Source organism: Podarcis tiliguerta (genome assembly GCF_965153285.1).
Source record: "Podarcis tiliguerta genome assembly, chromosome: 2".
Classification (NCBI taxonomy): domain Eukaryota; kingdom Metazoa; phylum Chordata; class Lepidosauria; order Squamata; family Lacertidae; genus Podarcis; species Podarcis tiliguerta.
The window spans coordinates 101,896,733-101,906,365 of NC_139535.1; the positions used below are offsets into that span (position 1 = coordinate 101,896,733).

The window sequence follows — 9,633 nt, forward strand, 5'->3', positions numbered from 1 at the left end:
GTTTTAAAAAACTTTTTTACTGTTAGCTGCCCAGTAGACATTGTTAATTCGGTTGTATATGGACGATGTAAGTAAATAAAACAAAAGCCTTAAATGCTGCTGGGATTTGTGCCACTAAGTATTTATTGGGGAGAGTGCCTGGAAAGCCTTCAGGATGCAAGGAATGGCATCGATTTCTCAAAGTAGGTTAACTTTCACTGATGCAACCAGGTTTTGGCCGTGTTCCTGGATCTTAGGCAATTGAGATTGAGTCCAAGGGAGACTGAGTCCTTCGTTGTCTTATTCCCATTCTGTATATGCAAATACCTGATGCCATGAGCTGTGTCTGAGGGGTGAAGAGAGATCATGTAGCCCAATGATTATACACTGTATCGAGCTACAGACAGATTTTTGCTTCATGCAACATTTGTCAAGTCCGTTTCTAGTCAAGCCTAGAGACTGAACAGAGTGAAAAACAACAGGACTGTTTTGCTCCAAATCAAAGATGAGAAAAGAGAACCTTTCCTCAATTGATCAGGGATCATACACAATATTTTCCTAATCTTAACCAGTTGACAACTGAATGTAAGCTGAGACACGGGTGGCGCTGTGTTCTAAACCACTTAACCTCTTGGACTTGCCGATCAGAAGGTCGGCGGTTCGAATCCCCATGACGGAGTGAGCTCTGTCCCAACTCCTGCCAACCTAGCAGAAAGCATGCCAGTGCAAATAGATAAATAGCGGTTTAGTCCTGCTGGCCACATGACCTGGAAAGCTGTCTGTGGACAAACGCTGGCTCCCTTGGCCTGAAAGTGAGATGAGCACCACAACCCCATTGTCACCTTTGACTGGACCAAACCGTTCAGGGGTCCTTTACCTTTTTTAACCTAAGCTGGAACCTGAAAACACAATAACAGGTGTATCATACTGTGGAACCCCTTGCCATTGGAGTTGAGTGAGAGACAATAAATTTCCTCTACGGTGGGCCTCTCATCTGCCTCAGGCAAGAGATTGGTTTGTGCATGTGTGTTTGTTCTTCTTTTATTCTTTGCCTGCGGTAAACTACCTCACTCTGTCAGTAACTCCTCTTGAGTTGAGTTTGTTTGTGTGCTGGGCTGGATGGGCCAATCCTGACCTCCCTGCCGTCCCTATAGCTGCCTGCCTGACAGCCCCATCACTTGCCCAATTGCCTGTCAGGTACCTGTCTCTTGGCAGCACATAAACGCCAGTGCCTTTGTTGTCTTTGTTTCCGTGACAACTTGCAAGCAGGGAAATGGGATGAAGGACCTAGCCTGCCCCGCTAGAGAGGATGGAGGAGCAGGGAAGGGTTCTACACCCTTCATGTGCTGGGCTTTAGCATCCTTTGCATATAGCAATATTAGTTCTAATTCCTTCAGTGCACACCAGCAAATCCAAGCGTTCCCAAATTTAGAAGCTAGAGCTAGTGAGTCTGGAACTCTTTGGGAAGACTCCATCTTGCACAAACACCCTTTGTTATAATGTATAATATTAAAGCAGCCGCAGAACTGGCATCACGTGTCCTGAGAAAAAGAGTTGTGTGCATGTATGGCTGTGGTTTCTGTGAGTAAATCTCTGTGTGTGCATTTCTCTGCATTACTGAATGCTGCATCTACTTTTATGTATGCTTGTGACCTTGGGCCAGTCATGGTGTCTCAGCCCAGTCTATCTCACTGGGTTGCTGTGAGGCTAAAATGATCAGGGGGAGAATCATATGTGCCCCCCTGAGCTCGATGGAAGAAAGATGAGACACAGAATTAAATAATACACTTATCTCTGCATGCATGGCATTGCTTATACCTATACATATGCCGTAGCTATGCATACTTATTTTCATGCATTTGTGTGCATTTATAAATGTCTATTGCGTGCATTTAGAAATGGGACACGGGTGGCCCTGTGGGTTAAACCACAGAGCCTAGGACTTGCCAGTCAGAAGGTTGGCGGTTCGAATCCCCGCAATGGGGTGAGCTCCCGTTGCTCTGTCCCTGCTCCTGCCAACCTAGCAGTTCGAAAGCACGTCAAAGTGCAAGTAGATCAATAGGTTCCGCTCCAGCGGGAAGGTAAATGGCGTTTCCGTGCGCTGCTCTGGTTTGCCAGAAGCGGCTTAGTCATGCTGGCCACATGACCCAGAAGCTGCACGCCGGCTCCCTCGGCCAATAAAGCGAGATGAGCACCACAACCCCAGAGTCGGTCACAACTGGACCTAACTGTCAGGGGTCCCTTTACCTTTACTTGAAATGTCTACATGCACATGTGCTTTTCTGCATGTATATTTGTAGGTATGTTGCACAGGCAAGTGCACACACTTTAGATGTGCATTTGTGTGTATTTGTACATGTGTAAAAAGGTAAAAAAAGGTAAAGGACCCCTGGATGGTTAAGTCCACTCAAAGGCGACCATGTGGTTGTGGCACTCATCTCACTTTCAGGCTGGGGGAGCCAGCATTTGTCCGCAGACAGCTTTCTGGGTCATGTGGCCAGCATGACTAAACCGCCTCTGGTGCAGTGGAACACCGTGATGGAAACCGGAGCCACAGTGGTACCTATTTATCTACTTGAACTGGCATGCTTTCAAATGCTAGGTTGGCAGGAGCTGGGACAGAGCAACAGGAGCTCACCCCGTCGCAGGGTTTCGAACCACCGACCTTCTGATGGGCAAGCCCAAGAGGCTCAGTGGTTTAGACCACAGCGCTACCCGTGTCCCTAATGTACATGTGTATGCACATGCCTGCTTTGCTTATATGTTCATGCTGTTGTGCACAGACTTCATTTGTAATATACATGTCAACACTGTGATAGAACATTTTCATTGCTGGAATTAATTCAAATACTAATTCATATTTATAGATAGTGTGAGATTTTTAAACAATGTGTGTTCACATAGACTTGTCTGTGTGTTTGCTGTTATTTTATTAGGCACTTCGCCGGTGTTAGCTAACCAGCTTTTCAAGAATAAGAGGTACACTGTACTGTTTGTTTTGTAATATTCAGGAATAAGGAGAAGCCTTTTAAGGCTACAATACTAAACAGGCTTACCAGTGAATAATTCACATTGAACAAAGCGGAACTTACTCCTGAGTAAACCAGCCTAGGCTTGCACTATGAAATAAGGACTGCCTCTTTAAATAGCAGGCATTTCAAAGAGCACTGTGCTTGGCAAATGGCAACACTTCAGTCAATGAATTCTTCCCCCTCCTTCCCCCGAATCTCTAGACTCAAATGTTCCTCCTTCCCACCCCAAAGTCTGTCTGACAGCCCCATCACCTGCCTGTTTACCTGTCAGGTATTTATCTCATGGCAATGGGGAAATGCCAGCAATATATTTCTATGACAACACACAAACAGGGAGTTGGAATGAAGGGCTTAGACTGATCCAGCAAAGTTGAATGCATAGAAATGAGAGGTTGAGAGCGGAAGAAAGCTAAGCCGAGCATCCTTAGCTAATTGCTTTCTTAGTACTTGGGGCATATTAATGGTCCTTAGCTCAGATGACAGGTTGGTGGACATGGGCAGAGACAGGGACAGGATACTTCAGGGTACTGGCTTTCGAGATTCATCCTGAGCAGAAGAGAGCTTTTGAAATGCTTGTGTGTCTTGAACGCTGGTCTCACACACAAACACACACACACACCCTATCCGACCCCCAAGTGGGAAAAGGCAAATTTGACAGTTTAAAGCCAGATCTTTTACTCAATCGATCAGTGTCTCGAGATGAGTTCCCCCCACCCCTCGGCAATCGATCTTCTCAAAGGAGTAGGGCAGGAAATCTTTAATGGATGTAAGAAACACAGTCTATGGGGTGTGATTGTGTGTGTGTGTGTTCAAAACGACCTGCTGGGATGAGACAGAAGGAGAGCCAGAACTGCCCTGTCACCTGGTGCCATTTGCTGGGGCGGGGGGGAGAAACGACTTGGAAGCGGCTAAGCTGGAGGGTTAACGCATTAGGAAAGGCTTGTGTACAGCAGGGCCAAGAACCAGGCCCTGTTTCTACAGACTTGGCTCACAGCCCTGCTCTTTCCTCCCCGTACTTCCTCCTCCTCCTCTTGGCTAGCCGGTGTCTGGTTTGAGGAGGCTCTCGTGGTCTGTCTGCGCTTGGCTGGTCTCCATCCTTCACTGCTTCTCCTGGATCCCCAGTGGGACGGCTCAGCTCAAAGCCAGCCAAGCATTTGTGCTTTGGCTCTGGAAGATTCTTGCTTGTCATTCCGGTGGGACTCACTGTCTTGGAACAGACAGACAAGGAGGACTGCACCTCCATCCAAAGGTGCTGGGCAATATTTGGATGAATGATGGATAGATGTGGGAACGGAGCCGGAGAAAAACCCCACGCCGACAGGAGAGAGGCATAGTTGCTGCTGCTGTTCATATCTTCCTCCTGCTCTTTGTTGTTGTTATTGCCTGTTGATCTCACTGGAGGGACCCATTTACTCCGGACGGAAGGCATTCTACATACTTCCTTTATTCTCCATGTCAGATTTTGCTTTGTTTTGTTACCGCAGTTGGAAAAATACTCTTGCTCTTAAGTTATTTAGGGAACAGTACACTTTTCCTATATACAGTCATACCTTGGATCCCCACCACCTTGCGAGTTGAACATTTTGGCTCCCGAACGCTGCAAACCCAGTGTTTCAGTTTGCGGACATGTTTTGGAAGTCGAACGTCCAATGTGGCTTCTTCAGCTTCCGATTGCGCGCCTTGGTTGTCGAACATTTTTGGAAGTAGAACGGACTTCTGGAATGGATTCCGTTTGACAACCAAGGTACGACTGTACAGTAGGCCCGCACATTTAACTTATACACATTCAACTTTACGTGTTTGGCAAAAAAAAGGATTTTTTTTTAAGGGGGCAGGCATCAGTGGGAAGGGGGGAGGCTTTGGCAATCCCACCCGCCATTGCACCCAATGTGTTTTAACTACATTCACTTTTAATTTGTTTCCCGCCTTTCTATATTTCTATATACAGAAGGCGGTTTACAGCAACAGAATATACAGCACACACCTTTCTATATACAGAAGGCGGTTTACAGCAACAGAATATACAGCACACACCTTATAGTAATCTGCTCCAATACAAAAAGTCATAATAAAACATAACTTTAAAGTGGAACGACTTATATAAGATAAAGTAATATTCAATAATCCGTTAGAATATAAGAGTACACAAGAAAAATAACTCTCAAAACATCAGCAAATAATAATTAAACAGAAGTTCACTCTTAACAATTACAGAAAGTAACAACTAAACTATGATCAACAAAAACAACTGCAAGTCACAATGCCTAAAACGTCACAATACATACAAAACCATATTAAAAGATCAAATTGAGAAATAAAGACACACAAATTGTACAACAATTTTTGTAAAAATAAATAAATCCCTAAACTCCTCTTCTCCCTTCCCAGCTTCCTCTGCTGTTCTTAAAGTCATGGCCTGGGAGCGGCTAATGTGATCTTTGCTTTAGGCAGGATCTCCGGAACATAACCCTCCATGTAAGTTGTGGGCTTGCTGTACTGTAGTATAGGGGTAGCCAAAGCATGGTACCTTCCAGATATTGTTGGCATTCACATCACCCCTATTGTCTATAATGGTCAGGGCTGGGGGGAATTGGAATCCAACAGCATATGAAGGGTACCAATTGGCTATCCCAGCCTTGGAGACTTTGTTTATTTGGCAAAATTTACCGTATTTTTCACTCTATAAGATGCACCCGACCACAAGATGCACCTAGTTTTTGAAGGAGGAAAACAAGAAAAAAAATATTCTGAATCTCAGAAGCCAGAACAGCAAGAGGGATCGCTGTGCAGCGAAAGCAGCAATCCCTCTTGCTGTTCTGGCTTCTGGGATAGCTGCGCAGCCTGCATTCGCTCCATAAGACACACACACATTTCCCCTTACTTTTTAGGAGGGAAAAAGTGAGTCTTATAGAGCAAAAAATACGGTATATACCACTTGATTGCAGTAAAGCCTCTAACTGGTATACAAGAAGAAAGGGATGCGGGTGGTGCTGTGGTCTACACCACTGAGCCTCTTGGGCTTGCGCTTCAGAAGATCAGTGGTTCGAATCCCCAGGATGCGGTGAGCTCCCGTTGCTCTGTCCCAGCTCCTGCCAACCTAGCAGTTCGAAAGCACACCAGTGCAAGTAGATGAATAGGTACCACTGTGGTGGGAAGGTAAAGGCATTTCCGTGCGCTCTGGCTTCTGTCACAGTGTTCTGTTGCACCAGAAGTGGTTTAGTCATGCTGGCCACATGACCCAGAAAGCTGTCTGTGGACAAATGCCGGGTCCCTCGGCCTGAAAGTGAGATGAGCGCCGCAACCCTATAGGCACCTTTGACTGGACTTAACAGTCCAGGGGTCCTTTACATTTACCTTTTTATACAAGAAGATGACCACACAAGAGTTTTCTGGGCCCTGAGAAGGGCCTCAGGAGGCACCTAGGAGAAGGGACAAAAAGCATCAAAACGGGTCAGGCCAAAGGCCCATCAAGTCCACCATCCAGTTCTCACAGTGGCCAGCCAGCTGCCAATAGGAAGCCCACAAGCAAGACAAGAGCCCAAGAGCGTTCTCTCCACTTCTGATTCCCATCAGCTGGTGTTTCTTCAGAAGTTGTGTGTGTGTCATGTAGTGGTTAAGGTACTGGAATGAGGCCTGGGAGACTTTGGTTCCAATCTCCACTCAGCCATGAAGGTCACTGGGTAGGTAAAGATAGGAAAAGTTGCTGAGCTTTTTTTTTTTTGCAAAACTGCAAATGACATTCTTTGGCTATTTTTGTGGGAAATTGGCAAAAACGACACTGCCACCTGATCCAAAACACCCACCCACCTCACTCACACACGAAAACAAAGATCACCACAGTCAATCACAAGCAAACAATCACACCCTAGGCCAACCCCAACCTCTCTCACCACCAAAGGAACACAAGTGAACAACACAAGCAACGCTGACACCAAACTCTACATATATTAAACATAATAGAAACACCGCCAACCGACCCCACCCCCATCCATCTTCCCTCTCTCCACCCCCCCTTTCTTTTTTCTTTCTTTTTCTTCTCCCCCTAATGCCTCAACAAATGAAACGGATTTGTAAAAATGTTACATGGGGGGAAAAAATACGAGGCATAACACTTCAGTAAAACAAGAAAATCCTTAATAATTTTTAAAAAAACAAAAAACGACACTGCCGACATGGGTTGCCATACGTCTGGATTTTCCCTGACATTTTTGCTGATTTCTGCCCAGACACTGCTGCCGATGGCAGCATTCCAGATACATCAGGGAAATTCCAGGCAGATGGCAACCCTAGAAACAGACTGCTGCCCCCTTAGAGTGCTCTCTGCTTGGAGAATTGCAGCCTGTGTTTTTCTTGGAGCAATTATGCCTGGTGTTCCAAAGTCAGGTGTGGTGTGTTAACTGTCGTGTTCCATGCCATTAAGAACATCAGAAAAGCCCCGCATCATCCTGGTCTCACAGTGGCCAACCAGATGCCAGTGGGAAACATGTGCCAGGACTTTATCCCTTCCCATTTATCCCCACTCCCCATATTTCCGACTTTGATGCTTTCTTCCCCCTTCTAGATGACACCACTCGCCGTCCTTTCCCTATACCTCACACAGCAGCAGTGGGAACCTTTGATTGGGTGCTGAGGCCCCGGGCCCCGCAGTTCCCTTAGATAATAAACACACGGACACAAATATTTGGAGTTAATGGGATAAAATAGGCCACAACTTTATTGGTTACAGATGTGAGCGGTTTGGCTTAGGCATTGGGTGAAATCGGACTATATCACCACTCCTGCCCATCTGCAGGGAGTCCCATTAAGGGTAAACCACCAGTAGGGGGAGCCTTATGACATATGTCAAATAGGGGCACCCCAACGGGTCCCCATTGGGGTAATAATAATAATAATAATAATAATAATAATAATAATAATTTATTATTTATACCCCGTCGATCTGGCTGGACTTCCCCAGCCACTCTCGGCGGCTTCCAACAAAATATTAAGAAACAGTAATGCATCAAACATTAGAAGCTTCCCTAAACAGGGCTGCCTTCAGATGTCTTCTAAAAGTCTGGTAGTTGTTGTTCTCTTTGACATCTGGTGGGAGGGCGTTCCATAGGGCGGGTGCCACCACCAAGAAGGCCCTCTGCCTGGTTCCCTGTAACTTGGCTTCTCGCAGTGAGGGAACCGCCAGAAGGCCCTCGGAGCTGGACCTCAGTGTCCGGGTAGAACGATGCGGGTGGAGACGCTCCTTCAGATATAGAATGGCCCTAGCCCACACCCAGGCTTCAGACAAGATCCACACCCCGGGATCCCTTTAACAGGATACCCTTAACGAGGAGGGGCAGGCGGAGGCTACAGCCACCCCTCCATCCAAGCAAAGGCTTACCCAATGCCTAACCTTACAGAGTTGTGACAATTGCTACAAGGTAGGTGAAAACCCAATGGCTGGTGCCAATTTGCCAAGCGGAAAAAATTCCTACCTTGCCCCAACAAAATGGCGGCCGACATTAGCCCATTGCAAGGCCGCTGTCATAGCAACACATAAGAAGAGGGTGGGTGGGCTGGGAGATCTGGCGAGGAGGTGAAATGAGGATGCCCCCCAGCCACACCGCTATTTAAACGGCCAGCGGCCACGTCCCTGGCAGTGCCGATTGGTCAGCCAGGGGGCATGACGTGGCCGGGAGTCCCTATGATGTAGGCGGCATCCCTAAGCCCTCCAGCTGGGTCACCGGAAGGTCCTGGGTCCCCTGCCACAATACCGTCCACCGGGGAAGCTGAGCGGGCTTCACGGAAAGCCACTTTGGGTGGGGGCTAACCCTAGATACATCCTACTGGGGAGGGCTGAAAATCCAGGTGTGCAGCGAGCAGAGTTAACATCTGTGTCAATCACAGGACGAGGACCTGCTAATCAGCAGCGGTGATTCAGGGCCATGCTGCACCGCCAGCTCCTAGGGGGATAAGATGGCACTAAGAGGCAGCACTTCCGCATTAAAATTCATCAGCCTGTTAAATATTTAACACTCTCCCCCCCTGTTCTATCCAAGCTCTATTCCCATGAAAGTGGACTCCACTTACCTTCCATATCTGGGAATGAAATGCTGTAATCTTACTTCCCATCGCAGCCATTTAAACCCCTCTTCCTTTCCCAGAAGGAAGGATTAAACCCAGAAGTTCTGGCTCCCGGCCGGTCTGTTTTAACTGCTTCTCCCTTTCTCTGTGACCTCACTGTCTCTGCGCATAGCCATCAATTCCCTAATGGAGCTGTGATGCTGATAACTCCTGCCAGCTAAGCAGGACCAGAACTTGGGGTGATGCCTAGAAAAAGGTTTTGTTTTGGTTCCTAACTCTGTTTGCTGAAGGCATAATGCGTAGAGAAGGGCTTTCAGATGAAGAAGGGTTTTTCTCACCTGTCAACGTCACTGTTAGGCCACTAAGTGAAATTATTTGATCGGGTCAGGGAATACACAAAAGCTACAAGAGGTCCGGATCTGTGCCACAGCGGCCTGCACACACTGCTCATGCCAGCCCAGAAGAAAACATGTGGAACCGAGTCTGCAGTTTGCGCCGAGAAAAGCTAAATTCCTGACTTACCCAGTACAGTATAGCTGGTACAAACATGTGAAATAGTAGCAAC

The 9,633-nt window shown here is 47.0% G+C and overlaps 1 long non-coding RNA gene across 1 annotated transcript; it reads right to left on the minus strand.

The window, feature by feature from the left end:
• Positions 1-252: 252 nt before the first annotated feature.
• Positions 253-9,181, minus strand: LOC310671835. The gene is made up of 3 exons (XR_014508242.1): positions 9,075-9,181; positions 6,366-6,430; positions 253-325 (listed from the first exon to the last, which is right to left on the minus strand). It is a non-coding gene; the product is annotated as an uncharacterized lncRNA (long non-coding RNA).
• Positions 9,182-9,633: the final 452 nt, after the last annotated feature.